The sequence below is a fragment of the Parasteatoda tepidariorum genome, chromosome 1 (genome assembly GCF_982258835.1).
Source record: "Parasteatoda tepidariorum strain Cologne lab strain chromosome 1, Ptep-v5.0, whole genome shotgun sequence".
Lineage (NCBI taxonomy): Eukaryota > Metazoa > Arthropoda > Arachnida > Araneae > Theridiidae > Parasteatoda > Parasteatoda tepidariorum.
In genome coordinates, this window is record NC_141755.1 from 111125969 (window position 1) to 111144530 (window position 18562).

General features: G+C 25.3%; 1 long non-coding RNA gene across 6 annotated transcripts in view; it reads left to right on the plus strand.

The window, feature by feature from the left end:
* The first annotated feature begins 27 nt into the window (after window positions 1–27).
* The window catches only part of LOC147816717 (uncharacterized), a 52953-nt gene continuing 34418 nt past the window's right edge, over window positions 28–18562 (plus strand). The window contains exons 1-6 of one of the 6 annotated variants that reach the window (XR_015428811.1): window positions 28–449; window positions 1259–1392; window positions 4532–4582; window positions 10627–10744; window positions 11627–11729; window positions 12352–12630. This is a non-coding gene — a long non-coding RNA (uncharacterized LOC147816717). The remainder of the gene's footprint in view (window positions 450–1258; window positions 1393–4531; window positions 4583–10626; window positions 10745–11626; window positions 11730–12351; window positions 12631–18562) is intronic. The other 5 variants (XR_015428810.1, XR_015428813.1, XR_015428814.1 and 2 more) reach the window with 5 other exon arrangements.

Genomic DNA, 18562 nt, shown 5'->3' on the forward strand with positions numbered 1-18562 from the left:
ACAGCTTAAAGCTCAAAAATTGTTTGAGTGTCTTGCATAAAGTAAACAAATAGAAATACAAATGCAAATGACTGCTGTGGGTGCCGTAATAAAGTCTTTATACTTGACTATGGCTTCTAAGCCGTAATTATATAATTGAACTCACAAGCATGCAGAGAATAAGTGAAACAAACAACAAAATAAATAATAATTTTGGTAAAGACAGCTTTAATGGCAAAAGCGAAATCTTAAAACTACTTTATTCTAAGACTCAACTTTATTATGAACTTCACAAAAGCGGAAACACGACGATTTGTTTCAGTGCGGAAAAAATAATTTTCAACATGGGTCGAAAATTTTCGCCGATAAATGTTGTAAGATGAACAAACTCTGAGTAACACTTTACTAGTCAAGAAAAACGACCTACCATTTTTTTTTTTTATTATTGTTGATTAATTCAAGACGTCTTGGTAAATAAGTTTGTTTTATTTTGGACTTACATTTTTAGAAACTATTGAAAAATTTTATTTATTCAAATATATTTACTTATTTTTCATTCTCCAAAATCATTTTTAATTTTGGAGTGTACTAAATCATGCACAGTGATTTATAAATAAGCATCTCTCGGAGGCATAAGTAAGCAATTGCTTTTTCACCTGTTGCTATAGGGAAAAAAATAGAAATTCAAACTTTTCGAAAGTCAAAATAGTTTTCTTAAAAAAGATAATGGAAGAATCTGCCCTGACTAAAGATTTCAATGAAATCATTTCATTATTAATGTTATGAAAATATTAGAATTTTCTTCTTAGATTAATCAAAACCTTCCTTTTTATAACATTCATTTAATTTTTTGCATCAGAAATATTGATAAATCAAATTAATTAGGAAGTGAAGGTCCTATCAATTGATTGTTGCTTAAGAAAAAACTTACATGTTTTTTTTGTTGTTGTTTTTTTTACTTTATTTTTGTGTGTTATATATTGAGTAGTTCTGATAATAGTATGATAATAATAAAGAGCAATTATGATTCTACAGAAACAGAAATTCAAAAATAGAAACAGATTTCATTTTATGTAAAAAAGTTTTATTAAATGTTACTAAAAAATCATACATATTAGAAAGATTTTTTTTTTTTTTAAATTTGTGATTTTTTTTTTTAAAAAAAAGAAATCCAAATGATTTAATTATTATTTTAATAGCAATTTAGATCAAGCTGATTCAAATTGGTTTATTGTAACACATTGTTCAAAAACTAATGTACATTTATTGTTTAATATAGGAGTGTTTCCTTATTTTGAGTGGCCCACCAGGTATAGGAAAGACTGAAATGGTCAAAGCTTTATGTAAATCTCTTGATGTTGAGTTATTTGCTTGGTCAAATAAGCATCAAGAAAATGCTGAACACAAATGATGGTAAAAAAAAAATTACTTTTCCTGAGTTTTGTATTTCAAAACATTTAATTTGTATGAAATTGTTAAAATGTTAGGTATACAATTTGTTCTGTGTTACTCATGTTTAACTTGCCTTCTTTATTTTTAAAAATCCAGTGTCAAAATAGATTTTAAAATAAAAAGATAAATGATACAGAAAAAATCATTATTTAAAAAGAAATGAGCTTAATTTGATTTAAATTTACCAATTGAAGTACAATTTATGAATATTTTTCAATAACAATGACTACACTAAAACTTCTGAATAATATGGTTAATGTTATTATACAATTATTAAAACAAATCCCTTAATAAATAAAATTATAATTTTTATTCAGGCTCAACAATCCCATGAAGTGTTAAAGCATCAAAGCTATTTTTGAAATCGCTAGATATTTAAAATGGTAAACAAGTTGCATTGATATAAGAGTATAATAATTATTTCTAATTTTAAAAATAAAACTTATGGAATGGACGAATATTAATAATAAATTTTTTTAAAGATATTAATCCACTCAAAATCCCTCATAACTCCCAGAAAACATTTTGTAACTTTTCTAAGAGGGCTAATCATTAAGTTATTTTTCAGCAAAAAACGCTTACTTTTGTTTTAATCTGAAACGGGACATCAAGTGATTATTCATGAACTGACATCATCTTCGCTGTTCATTAACAATCGTTGTGCTGTGAAAGCCATTACGTCTTGCCTTAATTTGAATTTTCGTAATAAAACTCATCTATTTTAGATGGTAAATAAGCATGTGAGAACAAAGATCTATAAAATAAATTGCCCCCTTATGTAGCTTAATGAAATTGTGAGCTTAATATAATATATTTCAATAATATTTTTAAATTTCAGTGGTGTCCATTGAAACATTTGTTAATAGTTTGCAAGATTTTCTAGTTCTTAATAATTAAGAATTTTAAGTTTAATAAATAGATTGTTAAAATGAATTATGGATGCCTGATATTGCTTATTAAAATGATGCATTATAAATACATAATAAATTTGTTTTGCAATATTTTGTAGCCATGTTAAACTTAATTTTAAAATATATTTCAATTTAATTTCAAAGATTTATTTTCATGTTAAGTGAAGGAAATGTTAGATCAATATTTTTATAAAATAATTTTAGGTTTTAAAAAAGTAGAGAAGCTCAAGTTATTGACTTTATTTATTTATTCTAGCTTGAATTTAATGCAGGGAATTATCTTCACCATAGCAGTAGCCTTTTAAAAAACTTGTGATATCAGTAAAACTTTTAATTCATTCTTTCAAAAAGAAAATGAAATTTATATATTGCAGTATATTTATTAGTTTTATTTTAATTGTGTTAATCTATGTTATAAGAGTATTACAAACAAACATGTGTATTTTTTCGGTTCGACATTACAAAAACAAGAATTAAATTTTATAAACACATATAAAATTAATTTTTTACTGTAACGAAGTTGATATTTACTCAAAGAATTAAAATGTTGAGAAAAGATGTTACCATTACTGTCTCTTTAATTTTTTTATAAATAATTAAAAAAATGTCCATTAAAATTTCTTCTAATTTTTGCAAATTTTTTTTATTAAATTCTTTAACTTAAGTGAAACAAAAACGTCTAGTTTAATGCTATAAGCTGAAATTATGCGGCTAAATTAAATTACATTAAGTGAAAATTTAAGTATAAGCACATAAAACGTGGAGATGCTGATGAGGGGCAGATATATTTCAATTGACTAGATTCTTGAAAATGTTGATTTGTTTTCAGAAATACCGAATGCTTAACCAGAGACTTTTTTTCCTATTTTAATTAATTATTTTTCTTTAGAAACGTAAAATGAATTCATTTTACTATTTTAGAATTCTTCTTTGCAAGCACTGACAAATCGCATGCATAAATAAGAAGAAAAAACAATAACTATATTTTGAGATTATGATTATAATGAGATTATAATATGATATAATGAGATTATAATCATTATTTAAAAATTGGAGGTGCATTAAAAGATTATCATAGGGTCCATCAGAATGGCATGGAAGTTTTTGAAAATTTAACAGAAGATTAAACGAAAAAAGTATGAATGAAAAATTTAAGGAATTCACCTCTGGCTGGTTGGCCAAAAGTGACTTTTAGCATTTTCAATTTAGCCCCTGAACTGTCTTAAATAAAAAAAAATACTAAGAAAATAAGCATACCAGAAAAAATATTTTTCCATCTGTATTCTGCATCATTTACTGATATAATTTGTAATTTTTCTCACATTATAGGATTACAACAATTTTGTTTTCGAAGTCTTGTTTATTATGATAGATATGATTTCAAAAATTTAAAAACAAATAAAGATAATTATAATTGAGATCATCATATTTATCTCATACTGATTAGTAACAATTTTCAATTTTTGATTAACAGTTTGAAGCAATTGAAAATTTTAATTTCCTGCTTTTTTTCTCTTTTTTTTTTCCAACTTTTGCACTCCTATGAATTTGTTGTTATTGTTTTTTTTTTATCTACAATACAAAAATGGTTTTTCATCTATGGTACATGAAAATAAATTTTTTGTCATGAATTATTTTTAAGTACATTTTTCTTATAAATGTTATCATTCATCGCTTGTAACAAGCAGTTACATAAAACAGTTTATTGTGTAAACTTTCTTATATTGTTCTTACTCAAAAAGTATCAAGTTTAATACTTTTCTTCAAATAAAAATACTTTGATCTCTTAATTAATTAATTTGTTTTACGAAATAAGTTCAATAATAAGTTTTGAGTAAATAATAAGTTTTAAGTAAGTTCAGTTGTAAGAATATATTTTTTTAGCAATCTCATAACTTTGAATTTTTACATGCAAATTTTTTCTATCATTCATACATTTTTTGTTTATTTATTTATTTTTAATATAAAAATATCTTTGAACAGTATTTTTTTTAACAATTTTCTAGTTGATTTAATGAAAGCTTATGTAAAAAATGTTTGCTTAGAAACTATTGAGTTTCTCATTAAATTATGCTCATAGTTTAAGAATATCTTTCAAATAAATATAATTAGGCATTATTAATTTTATTTATACGTTTTTCTCTTTCAAATGTACACCAAATACTTTGTAATTTTTTTTTCTTCATCAGGAGTTTCCGAATGTGAATAAGAGATCCAATACTGCTTCATTGCATTTTAAGGTATGTTTGCTTTTTATGCATTTATTTTTACTTTATATTGAAAGATTCATGAATAAAATGAAGAGAAAAGAATATTTTTATTTAAAATTTGATTTAGTTCTTAGAACAACTTTGTTTCCCCGGCAATTTTGGTAATTTCTTTTCGCTGCCAACCATTTTTAGCCCATTTTTACTACTGCCACCTTTGTTACATAACAAAAACTCTAACAAATATTGGAACCCTATTAAACTCAAAATTCACTTTTATTATTGGGATACTAGGTTGATATAATTTAAATCACTTGATTTAAGTCATGTTTTAAATTAACTATATAAATATTTTTTAAGAAAATCATTTTTTTAAACAAAATGATTTTTTTAATAAGTTATTAAGTTAAAAAAATTTTGTAATTATATTCTTTAAGGTGTGATTTTTTAAGTCTGATTTTATTGATAATGAAGGTTTTATCCAAAAAATATAATTAAAGTGTAAATTATTATGTTTCTTAATAGACAAGTAAATAAATAAACTAGAGACTAAAAGTGGATAAGACTGTTAAATTATAATTTTTCATTAGCTGTATGTAAAACAATCAGCTAGGTATTTAACATATTTCAATAATACTCATTTATTTTTATGTTTATTTAAATACTTTAAGTGTTCTTAAAACAAATTAAATACGTCATTAGTGTTTAGCAATATTGATGAAAGACGGCACATAGTAATTTCAATATTTTTTTCTTTCTGTAATGTGTTCTGATCTAAACTAGTTTACTCTTCATTGTGTATCTAACTGTTCAATTGTCTCCCTATTATTAAAAAAGTTTGATTTATGTAAAAAAAAAAATTCAATTTAAATGAAAATTCGATTTCAAAAACAATTTTGCCAACCACTTTGTGATTTTCTAAATAAAGAATACAGAAGATCTCTATAAGATTTTTTTTTCACCCCCGCAGACATTTTGTTTTCACTCAGCCACAAGTTTCATAAAACTAAAGCATTATATACAATTTAAAAAATGACATCTCTGTATCAAATGTTTTATCCAGAATATAGTTTTGTTACTCTTATGCCCATAATTTCATAAAAATGAAGAAATAAAAATCCCCCCAATATAAGTAAGCAAAAGCTTAACTAAAAATATGGTATTGAGGCTGTATTTTACTATAGAATTTCCATATTTCATTAATAAACAATCATTCTTTTACAAAATAGTAACTCTTCATAACTACTTTACTAATTCAGGCTGACAAGCAACACTCAACTACACTATTTAATATTAAAAGCAACTTATATTCAAATTCTCTTTCTTAAATGTAATAATGCTAACATTAATACTCTTTCTCCAATCAAAAAACATTACTCCATCTTAAAACTAAACTTTAATGATTAAATCTCTTCAGAACATGTTAAAAGCAATACAAAACACCAATAAAACCTTAATTGCATAAATTATATTCTTATTACCACTTTCTTCATAATTTTTTCCCTTTCGTGCAATCACAAATTCATCACCACAGTGCCAAATATCCACTTCCAATGCAGCCTTGCCTTCCTGAATATCTTCCTATTCTCACCTTATCCTTCATTTCTTTTTTCCATCTCTGCAATAAGCTTAAAACATCAGATCAGTTATAGTCAGATTTAGTAATAATTAAAAATTTGTCAAGGAGAGCTGCAGAGCAAATAAAAAGAAAGCTGTTTCGAATTTATTTAATTTTTCTTGATGTCTTTTTTAAAATTCTATTCCGGATATTATTCTTAATCTTATTCTAGTTATCTATTAAACAGAAAATTTAATTGTTTCTTTAACATTTCTTTGAATATGCTTTTATAAATGTTTTTCTCAAAAGTATGATAGATAATGCATTATCCAAAGCAGTCTTGTTAATTATGCTTATGTAAATTAAAAACTGAAATTCAGGGTTCGTACAGACTCCTTATACTTCTTAGAAACTCCTTGGAAATAAAGTTTGAAAAGAGTACTTGGAACTACTTAGATTTCCAAATTAGTCCTTTAAAACTCTTTAGATTATTGCGTTGCATAGATGAGCTTACTAAGTCCGCTGATGAACGAAATGATATGACTTAGCTGTCAAAATCTAATAGATTAAGAAAAACTTAAAAAGAAAAAAAATTTAAATGAAGAAAGAAAGAAGAAAAAAAATAACAGCAAATAATTTTTATTTTACTTGTTACAAGCAAACTTAATTAATGATTTAGTGTGAATTTTTTTTTTTTTTTTGTATGAAATGTCTTAGATTTTCTTATGTATTCAGTTTTAAAAATATAAGATTGGAAGGCTTTTGTGTTTATCTTTAACATCTCTTCTATGTACTTTAACAAGATTTATTAACATATTTGAAACTGGAAAATGTATTTATTTATGTGTGAGAGTGATAACTTTATTTATTTTTCTTGATGAAGTTTGACAAAGTCAAAATTTATTTCAAAAGGACTAGAAAAAAATATCTTATGCAAAATATACATTTTTGCAAATTCGTTATAATAACTGCTTTTTAATTAAAAGTAAAACTATCTAGTTATCTTTTACAAAAAGTTTTTAAATTTTTGATAAGTTCTTAAAATTTTGGACTCCTTGGATTTCTTCTTCTGATCTCTGTATGAACCTTGTATTCTTCTTTAATGTTCAGCATTTGTTGCCAAAACTTTTTTTTCTTCAGTTTTTAGAGGCGACATTACTACAGAGTTCCCATAGACAACTAAAATGTGATTATTTGCAACTATTTTCGGCCTGAAAAGGCTAAGAAATTTAGCCGCTTTTTATACGATATTACGATGCGAGAACTTCGAATTTGAGTAATCACTTCACAATATATATATATATATTTGCTAAATCAATTATTGATAAAAGGGAAAATTTTTTAGAAAAAAAGAATGCTTTTTTTTAATGTAAAAGTATTTTGAATGAATTCTAGCAATTAAAAATATTTAATTTTGCTCCAATTATACTTGTTCTATCTATATAAATTTAGTGCTAGAGCACTAACTTTTATATAAAAATTATCATATTTGTCATATAACTTGACTAAAAGGATCATGGTATATGATAATTCAGTTATTTAATAAAATTTTTGTCATGTTATTGAAAAAATTTGTACTTATTTAGGCAACTGTTTTAATGGCTTTCAGCAACAATTTTCATGCTATAGGCAACTAAAAGCAACTATATTGTTCATTTTTTTCTGTGGCAACTCTGTCACTAGGAGTGCTCTTAATATTACCACAGTTTAATAATTTTTTGCATGAAAGAATTCTTTCTTGGCTCTACAACCCAAAGCAGGACAAGTCCCAACAAGTTCTTTCCAGCTGTGTCCAGCAGATGCTTGTTGTCTCCAATTAATCACTTTTTAATGTTTTCAAATCTTTTTCAATGTCATCTGAATGAAGGTCTTCCTTATTATTTAATGCCACCTGGCTTATTGAAGGTTAACAGTTTTGTGGGGTTGTAATCTTCTAATCTAAACTTAGCGACCAAAATACCTTATTCGGTTTGATCACTTTGACTATGTCTGGTTGCTTATATTGATTCTAAATTTCATGATTGTAAAGAATTCTCCAGATGTTATTTTTTTGGACAGCAGTGAAAGTTTTACATATTATTTTTCTTACAAAAATAGGAGTCTGTTTTGAAAAGTTGTACTCCAATCCAGTTTTGAAAATGTCCAGCTGTCACTATCTTAGAGAATTATTGGTCGGATTATTGTTTTATGTATAAATTTATGAAAAAAATAAGGATGCTAATATTTAAAAATTTTATATATTATTACAATCTATTTGACTTGTGTTAAAAAAAAAATTTTCAAAATTTTTTGTTAAATCATGTACTTACAGGAAAAAAAGTTTGACACTTTTAGTATAATTAGAAAATTCTGAAATTGCAGGTATACATCTATAATTTTAGATAACTCTAATAAAAAATACACTATATAAAATAGGATTTTTTTTAAATATTTCAGAGAGTGTTCTTGAAATTAATTAATTGGAGATAAAATATAAATCGAAAGTCATTATGGAGAAATCTTCAGAGGAAGACATTGGCCCATATTGGGCTGTCTGGCCAACTATGATTATGATGTAATTGTTATTACTCATTTCTAAAATGTTTATCTTTCTGTGTACATTTAGTGAATTTTAAATATAAATATTTTTACATTTTATATCATCCCATAAAAGGGATTGAATTTGTTAAAGAATGTTTGTTGAATTTGTGATTGAGTTTGTCAGTTTATCTGGTTTAGTTTATTTTTTGTCCCAATTTACTTTCATGATTCACAGTGGTTGCTGAGTGCACTGTTAAATTATTTAACTAGTTACTAGAAGTTAAGAACCAAAGAAAAATAATTTTTGCATGAAATTTTTCAGATTTATTTTCAAAGGTCCTCATTACTTTCCAAATATTTTCACTTTTTGGAGACTTGAAAAAATTTATTTGACACTCATCAGTTTTATGTATTTGCATTAGTTCTTTTGTAAAGATTTTGTTACTTTTCAAATATTAAATAAGAAATTAATAAACTTTGAATTTTCACATTTGCTCTGAGAAAGAAAAACATAAAGACTGCTTCAAATAATAATTTTTTCAATGAGCAATAAACTAATAGTTTCATTTCATTTATATTTGTTTTACTTATTTAATTCAGCAATTTAGTACTAAAGGTAGAGTGTTAAAAAGGATGAAACATGATTTAAAAGGTGAAGTAATACAAATTTAAAATCACGAACCAAAAGAATTATTCTTACTCATTTCAGATGAGATTAGAATTATAAATGAGAAATTTATATATATGTTTATTTTTTAAAGTTTCAACTTAATTATATAATCCTTTGGAATTTAATTTAGACAATTTTTTTCTAGATAGCAGCTAAATATTCAATTTCTATTTAGTTTTTGTCCAAATCAAATCTAATTTGGCTAAATGAATTTGATATTCAGTTAAAAGTAAGTGTGCGTGTCTGCAGGTCTTTGTGATTCAGTGAAATTCAGAATTTCATTCGGCCAATTTAAATTCCTCTAGAGTCTAAACTGTATGTTTCTGGTACCCCTATTTAATGACACCCATCTGTTCAAAATTTCAATATTGTAGACTAAAATCAGAATTACTACTTCATAAATGGGCTTGCCATTTATGAAGATTGAGATCCAAACTGTATCGTGTGAGGGGAGAACTCCCCAATGAATGCTGAGCATATGGGGGGTTTCCCCGTAGTAACTGGCAGCATCTATGACAGATACTAGAATGCTAGGAAATAGTTGCAGGCACTGCTAACTCACTGATTTTCTGTTTATATTTCTATTGTTGATATTCTATTTACTGCTTTTTTTTCATTCTAGATGTTTTTGCATTTTGAATGCTTTAATGTTATTAAATTTTAATTTGTTGTTATTCCTTATGGGTCTGTGTGGAGTGTTGCAAATGATGTACACATCTAGCGCTGCTGCTGGAAATAAATAATAAAAAAGTTCATAAATGGTGATATGGTGAAGGATACTTTTTAAAGGATTTCTAATAATGCAAAAGAAATTTTACTTGTGTATAATGTTTTAGTAATGTTGCCTATTAGGTACTTCTTCGCAATTTCTATCCCTTAAGACTTTTAACTTAGTACATTGATCACTAAAAATTCTGGTAAATACTTAATATTGAATAATGGATTTTATACTTATGTGATATTATACTTATGTGATTTTATACTTATTGATGCAAAAATTAAAATGAAAAATAAATTTTGGATGAATTTAAAGAATGTTTAGGAATTTTTAATTTACTAAGCTTTTATTTTCACCAGAGGATAAGAGCTTGAAAAGGCTTTGCCTTTCATTTTTATTCTTGCAAAAATTCTTTTCTATTTATTATAATTATCAAAACTATTTCATCCTTTAAATTTTAGATTTTATATAGTGCTTACAACGTCTAGATAAATATTTTTGGATTAATTTTTTTTTTTTATCAAGACATGAAATGACGCAAAAAATTTACTCATTGGTTTAATTTTTATTGCAATTCATATTCATACAAAATTAAATATTTTTTTTTTCAGAAATAAGTGCTTTATGTTTTAATGAAAATTATTTTGAAATTTATTTCACGGATATTTATTTGCACAAGGAAAGCAAGTTAGGAAAAAATGGAAAATAAGATATTTTTTGCTGGTTCCGGTAGGTGTTTTTGTTGTTTATTAAAATGTCTTAAGATGCTCACTGATCCATGACTAATCAGTTGTAAAAAATTATTGAAACATAAAAGTTTGGAAATTTTCTGCTATTTTTCCTATTTTATTATAGCAGTAACGTATAAATTATGAGAATCTGTTTTTTAAACAAATTTTTATTTTATGAAAATAGTGATTTTTAACAACTTTGTTGCTCATTGTTTACTTATTTAGTAGGCATTAGATACTTTTTAATAAGCAAGCAAATTTTAAAAAACATTGCACTTGCGAAATGGTACTTCACCATTTGAAAACAAACTGTAGACTGATCACTTACTGGCTAATTTTGTCAATTAGATAGAAATGTTGTCTAAATATCACCAACATTGTCATATATCATTAAGAAAATTACATTAAACTCATTTTTTTAACTATTCTGGTTTGAAAATAGTAGACTGTTTCAGATTTTGAAGAATTTACTATTGTCTAATTATTTGCTTTTCAATTTATGAATAATTTAGGTGATTAGTATTTAGTTGCAAAATATTTCAAATGTGAGTTTTGAAAAACAAAATAAAAACTAAAACAAAAAACATCTATTAGCTTTTATTATTAATATAATAACTTGCATTTTTTTGTGTATGCTGTGTTCAAACTTGTATTTTTTTTTCCCAAAGTAATAGAGTAATATCAAATTCTTGCTATATAGTATATTATTTACAGCCATGTTTTATTCCAATGTTATATTAGCATCAGTATCAATTCAATAAAAATGTAGATGTTTGCTAAAAAAATATCATGCAAAATATCTTGTTTTGCTATAATCTTTTTTCAATTTATTTAACTTATGCATGTGCCTTTCTTTAATATTATCTTTTAATATTACAAGCTATTCACAGTGTACTTTTGCAATGTGCAGTTACAAAGAAAAGAAATTGGAACCTACAGAAATGATGCAGGATATACTGTAGATTATGTTGAGCCAGTACTTGGTAATAAATTTTCTATTTTTTTACTTTATTTACTTAGTTTTATAGTTTCTGTTTAATTTATAAGCATAAACTCCAATAACTAAACCTTTATATCTTTACGAATTATTCTAAATAATTTGTCCAACCAATTTAATAGACCTTTAACTGAAAAGAAAAAAAAAACATATAACATGATTATTACACTAAACAACTAATCTGAAACAACTAACAAGTCAATTCAACAAATGGCAGAATTTTAAGCTTTAGCTATTAAAACTCAACTTAAAATAATTCTTGATGGATTTTTCTTATTTTGGTCTATTTTGAATTTATAGTTTAATGAATAATCAGTGCTGAACTGCACACACAGTGGAGTGTGGTTATAGTGTAGCTTAACAAATATGCACTCTAGTATAAAACAAAATTGTTTTGGGCCAGAAGGCATGGGGTTATTCAGACTGTATTTTTTTTAAACATTTTATTTGTAACAAATGTCCTATATATAAATTATATTGAATTTTTTACTTACTTTTGATATGGAATATGCCCATTTTATGATTAAAAAAATAGGTATTAGTTTTGTGTATTATGAAATTTGATTTAAACTAAGATGGGTAAAAATTGTATTTTTTATTTTTAACAGTCGTTGAACAGACTACCCAAGTTTTTGGGTTCATGACTACTACTAATATTCAACTCCGTAGCCTTGTAATTTTGAACCAATCCAGAAGACAAGAAAACACATAAATAAGTTTCCCCAGAGGTATGATTTATGGGAACATGGAGGACTTTGTAACTTGACAGATTTAGTGTGCATCAGTCACCATTTACTACGTGGGGAGTCTTCGGTTTGCGGAGATCAAACCCATGACCTCTTGGACATGGGCCCAGTGTCCTACCAACCTTGCTTTCCCAACCTTTGGTATAAATCTTGTCATTTTGTGGAGTGCAATTTGTTTTGGGATTTGTTCAGTATGAAATGAACTAATTTATTGTTCAGATTGTTTTTGTCTCTAGGATCTGAGATGAATCACCAGTAAAAGATGTTTCATAATAAAATTAATCTTCATTAATGTGATAGTGGTTTTCAAAAATTAATCATAGTTAATGGTGTTCTAACTAGTTTTGCTTCCTTTTCATTTAATTAAAAGTGTCTTCTGAAATCTGTTACTGTTATCTGAAGAAAATCTGTTGCTGTAATATTTTTATTAATCTTATTCAGGGTTGCAAAAAACCCACCTGCTCAGAGAAACCCGGTCAAGTTTTACTGGGTAAAACCCACTCTGAAAAGCCCAGTAAAACCCACCCTAAAGTGGGTTTTTCTAAAATTGATTTCTTTTTTATCCTCTGTTATGTTAAAGAGCTATTCTATTGAAATATACATGTAGTCTAGCCTAAGAAAATGAATCTATGGTAAAAAAACTAACAACAATCTGCAAAGAAAAATTATGTGTGAAATTCATGAGGAAAAATGTATTTAAAAAACAGAATAATTTGACTGTAAATCTTACAATAAAAGTTATTCCATAAGGGTTTTAATTACACAGACTGAGGAAATACATTAAAAATTCATCGGGTTATCAGTGTTATAATTTATCTATCTTAAATGTCTATGTATTTTAACGCCTTTTGTACACCCAGATTTTGTATCCAAGATTCTTATTGAAATTAATGAAAAAGAATTTAGCAAATTGAATATTTAGAGCAACTTCCGTTAGTGCAAAAAAAGATGGCATCTCTGAACAAGAATCTACTTTTGTTTGAATAAAATCTCTTTTCCTGTTTTGTTTAATGCTACTTCCAATTTCAGATCTTAAAGGTGGGAGATTTTTCTTCAATGTGGTCGAGGAAGGTGATAGCGTACTTTATGCTAGTGGCTATGAAAATGAGTGCCATCTATGGATCATGGTCATGTACAGGACTATCTCATAAACCAACTCCCCTCGTTTAACCTCAAACCATATCTAGGTTACAAGGAGTTATGTAGCAATATTTGGCTTCAAAAATTAGCTCAAATGATTGAAACTGAAAAAAATGGATATTTTATCTCCTCTAACGTTTAAAGTAAAGATAGGGCATAACTCCTTCCCAATTATTATAAGATAGTTCTCATCTCACAAAAAATATTTTAATCTTCTGATAAGATAGACTTTAAGCAAGTTTTTATACAAAATACATTTTTCTTCAACTACGGTAGAAAAACCTTTTAAATATTTGTTTAGAAAATTAAAGAATGAAAAAGAAAAAATCTGGGCTTGATAATTTTTTCTTAAATATAAGAAAAAGCAGCTGTTTTTAATCAAAACTGCTTTAGTAAAAATTACTGAATTACAGTAACAGGGGGGAAAGAGTAGATGGCTCAAAATGAAGTTAAATATTATTATTAAGTTTATATTGTATTATTAGGCATATATAAGTGTTATTTTTAATTGAAAAGCATTGCTTCTTTTTCCTTCTTAGAACTAGTGCCCCCTTCAGTATTTTTCAATGAAATGAACTTATACAGGTTTAAGAAATAAGATACAAAGAAACTTGTTTTTGATTGACACTTATTATTTAATATTTATATGTAAAAAAAGCTTTAATTTCTTTCACATGGTAGAAAAATTATTTTATAGTATTATGTGTTATTGTTTATCCTTTTACGTGTCTACACTCTGCCATCAAAGCTTTTTATATTGTCCAGTCACATGTCTGATCACGGTAAACTGAAACAAGTAGTTTTTAAAATCAGTTTTACTTGCAATTGATTACAATTTACTCTTTCTCGTTCCCGCAAAAATGACGGGACGAAATTTTGCCCTCTAAAATTTTATTGTGATATTTCTAGGCTGAAGTGTTCAAAAGTAATGTTCCAAAAGGATTGAAACAATCTGTTGCTTATGCCCGTAAACATGTTGATTTCTCTATGATCCAGATAGCAAAACTAGACTATTTGTAATGCGTTTCGAGAAAGTTTATTTTAAACTAGATATCAACATGCATCGAACATGTAGATTTGCGATTAAACCATAAATTAAGAATGAATACAAATTGTAAATGCACTTCGTTTTATATAATTTTCTTGAATAAAAAAAATTTGGCACTTATATGATTGTTTTCAAAATTATGCAACCATTACAGGGTTAATAGACAGATTAATGGCTATGTAGATTGAAAAGATTTAATAAAATTTCTCCAAACTTAGTTACTTTTCTAGTCTTTTAGTTACTAGTAATCTCATAATTTCCATTTATGCCTCTAATTTTCCATTAGCTGAGTGAGCAATATCTAAATCGACTGTGCTAATAAGTACCTAAGCTATTATTGTTGCATAAGTGCTCGAAACAAATTTACTTCTGAAATTTAGATTAACTGATTTATATTTAAAAATCAAATGTATAATAAGTTTTATTTAGAGTTATTTCAAACTTAAATTTTGTTGTGGTATCCTTACCTAGTGTTAAGAATTAAACTTATCGAGAAAGCACTTTTTTTTAATAAATTAGTTTTTGGATGAATAAAGAACATTTTGGGTAAAAACAAAAATACTTTTTTCTTTTATAATAATTTCATGTTATTATTTTCATTTGAAATCTGATAAAATAATGAACTTACCTAATTTAAGTTTAGGAATTAAAGTTATACTACACAACATTTTCAAAATAATGTTTTTTTTTTCTTTAAAAAAATTATCAACACCAATAAATGTATTCCAAAATTATTATTGTTGATAATGCTTATACATTTGTTTTTTCATTTAGCAGCTTAGTTTCTTTATATTGTATTCTTTTCTACTGTGGCACATTAATCGATTATACGTGCTCAAAAAATAAACAATTTTTCCATTATTCTGTTAAGTTCTAAGTACTTTTAAAGAAACAATTTTTTTTAGAAAAGTTTTAGTTGTACTGCGCCTTTTTTTTGTGGATACATCTCTAGTTTAAATTTTAAGAGAAGAAGAAAAAAACTATTTAGCCTATTAGAACTTTGATAATTTTGTAGTTCTTTAGATTTATACTTTGTTAGTATGGTAAAGCTAACATGTTAAGTAAATTTTAGTAAGTACTTTGATTTGCAAGATTGTTTTTAAAAATCTAAATTTATATAAAAGCTGATGCCATGCTTCAGTTAAACCTGAAACATTTATGTTAGCTTTATAATCATCCTGAAAAATTATTTTTCTTTCTTACACAATCCATTTTTGTGATTTAGAAATCTTTGATAAACAATGATGGACATTATTTTACCATTTTATGATCTAGATAAATAACAATAAACTTAATTAAAAGTATGATTTTTTTTAATGTTATGTTTAATTTATTTTTTTAATCTGATATTTAATTTATTTTGATCATCATTTTGTAAAAAGAAACATTTTAAACTTAATGAATTGCAGAAAAATTCTGGCTACTTTCTTATCAGTTCCATTTCCAGTTAAAATCTTTTACATTTTTAGGCTCTTATATTTCATAAGTATTTCTTTTTCCTTAATAGAGTAATTTAGAATGTAGAAATATTATGCTTGCTTAGAAAAGTTCAACTTGTATTCAATTTATATTGCTGCTTTTTTTTTCAAACTTGTGATTATATTGTTAATTTTTTTAAAATTTATGTGATTTATTTAAGAATAAAATATAAATTGCAATTAACTTGGTTTAGTTTTTAAATGTTTTACTCTGCATAAATGAGATTAAGTTTAACATCATTTGGATTTCATGTATAATATGTTTTCTTTGCAAAATGTAGCTAGGATTGGGGGATAAAATTATTTTTCTGCATGGAATAAAGTTTGGAAATTTTTGAAACTCTTATTTCTAAAAGCGGATTTAATGACTAACAATTAATTTTAATTGTTATGACAATTTGTGGAATGTGTTGATTTAAATTATGGAATGAAAAGCATGTTTAAAGCATCCACTTTTTAATCATCATTAAACTGATATAACTTGTTGCTTATTATTATTAACATGTTGATTCTATATTTATTTTATGATTGCAGATTTATTTCTTCTGACCACCTGTGATATAACATTGCACCACAAAAGTGGTGCAATGTTATTCACATTGTTCCTCATGGATGTATTTAGCTCATGATTTTTTTTTTTTACCGACAGAAAAATTTTCAGTTTCAAAATGTTGATTTTGCTATTGAATGCTATGAAAAAATATATCCGTCTGTGTGTAATCTATTAAAATAAAATAAGTTATTGGTCACATCTTTCTAGAATAGATTCAAAAAAGACTGTAGAAAAGAAAAACATTTTTGTCTCTATTCTTTTTACTGTCCACATGTTCGTAATGTAAGTTTAGATTGCCAAGTACTAAAACATAACTGGAAAGAATAGTAAAGACATCAACCTAAAATTGTTTTGTTTATTCCACTCATTTTTTTAAAGAAATATTAAATTAATACTTTTACAGTTCATATTATTACCTAATAAGTGTTAAAAGATTAATATCATGCATTTAAATGACAAAATATTTTGAAAAAAAGACACTCATCTCTCTTTGAATTTATTCCTTAAACCTTTAAGAGAAATAAAATTTCTTTGTAGAATCTATTGGATTATAAGGAAAAACTTTTTTGTTTTTAACTCTTATTTATTAAAATATTTGATATTATTCAAAATTTTCCTTTATGTTTCTTTCATATTATTGTTATGTGTGACTTAGAATTATTATTTTGTGATTAATGTTGTTGTAGTAAAAATATATTTATCAGCAGTTAATATCTGATACCGTGCACTGTTGTATCACATTTGATCATTTAGTGTTAATCTTAATTATGCATAATTTAAATTTCTCTTCTGATAATTTTTACATAATAAAATTAACTTAAATGATATTACATTTGTTTGCATGGATCTGTTTAGAGTACTTAAGAAATGTAGACAATATTGGTTTATTAGAATAGTAGCGTATAATAAGTTGTTGAAGATCCTGCTATGTTTTTTTTATTTTAATCATTTTTGTAATAACTATTTTTTTAAAAACTTCTATTATACATAAATTGTATGTTATTATGGTCTTAAGTGATTTTTTTCACAAATACAGAATTATCCAGAAGCTAATTAAAATTATTTCATGGATAATATTTAGCTAAAAACTAATAATGAACTGAAATATCCACTACTTTCATATTATTTTTTTCAACAATTATGGCTTTTAAAGTTACTGAGATTTTTGTAAAATAAAATGTTTTAGTTGCATAGGTTAGTAGTAGAGAGCAATTGCAGTGTAACGAATTTTTTGCAAAAAGTTTAACTATTCTTTGAAAAGTTGTTCAACTAATTAAACTTCTTTTTGCAATGAAGTTTTATTGTGCCTATTTATTAAATATTGAAAACTGATTTAGAAATCAGTAGTGAAAATAGAAAATCATCTCAAAAAAATTAATTATTTACATTCATACTAGTATTGTTTTCAATTTAATTTAAAATTTGCATTATCATTCAATACTTTACATAAAAATAAAAATGAATTGTTATATTATAAAAGTTAATTTTTCTACTTATGCATTACATTTAGATGGTTTGTTCAGTGTCTAAAATAATGTCAAAACATACCTAAGTTATTTTTAAAAGCTTAAATTGTATAAAGCAGTGAGACATGAATGTATAAATTACATATTAAAAGAGATCTAAGGCTTTTTTTATGTATCATTTACTTTATATGAATGATGCTTGATAAAAATTTATAAGAAACAATATTTTTTTTAATTAATTTTTTAATTGTTAACCATTTTTAGATACACTTCATAGCTTATTATGAAGATTGTATCAATGCTAAGAACAAGTTTATGTCTATTATAAATAATTAAGTATACTAATTTTATTGTAATATTATATGTGCTTTACGAAAATAATATTCTA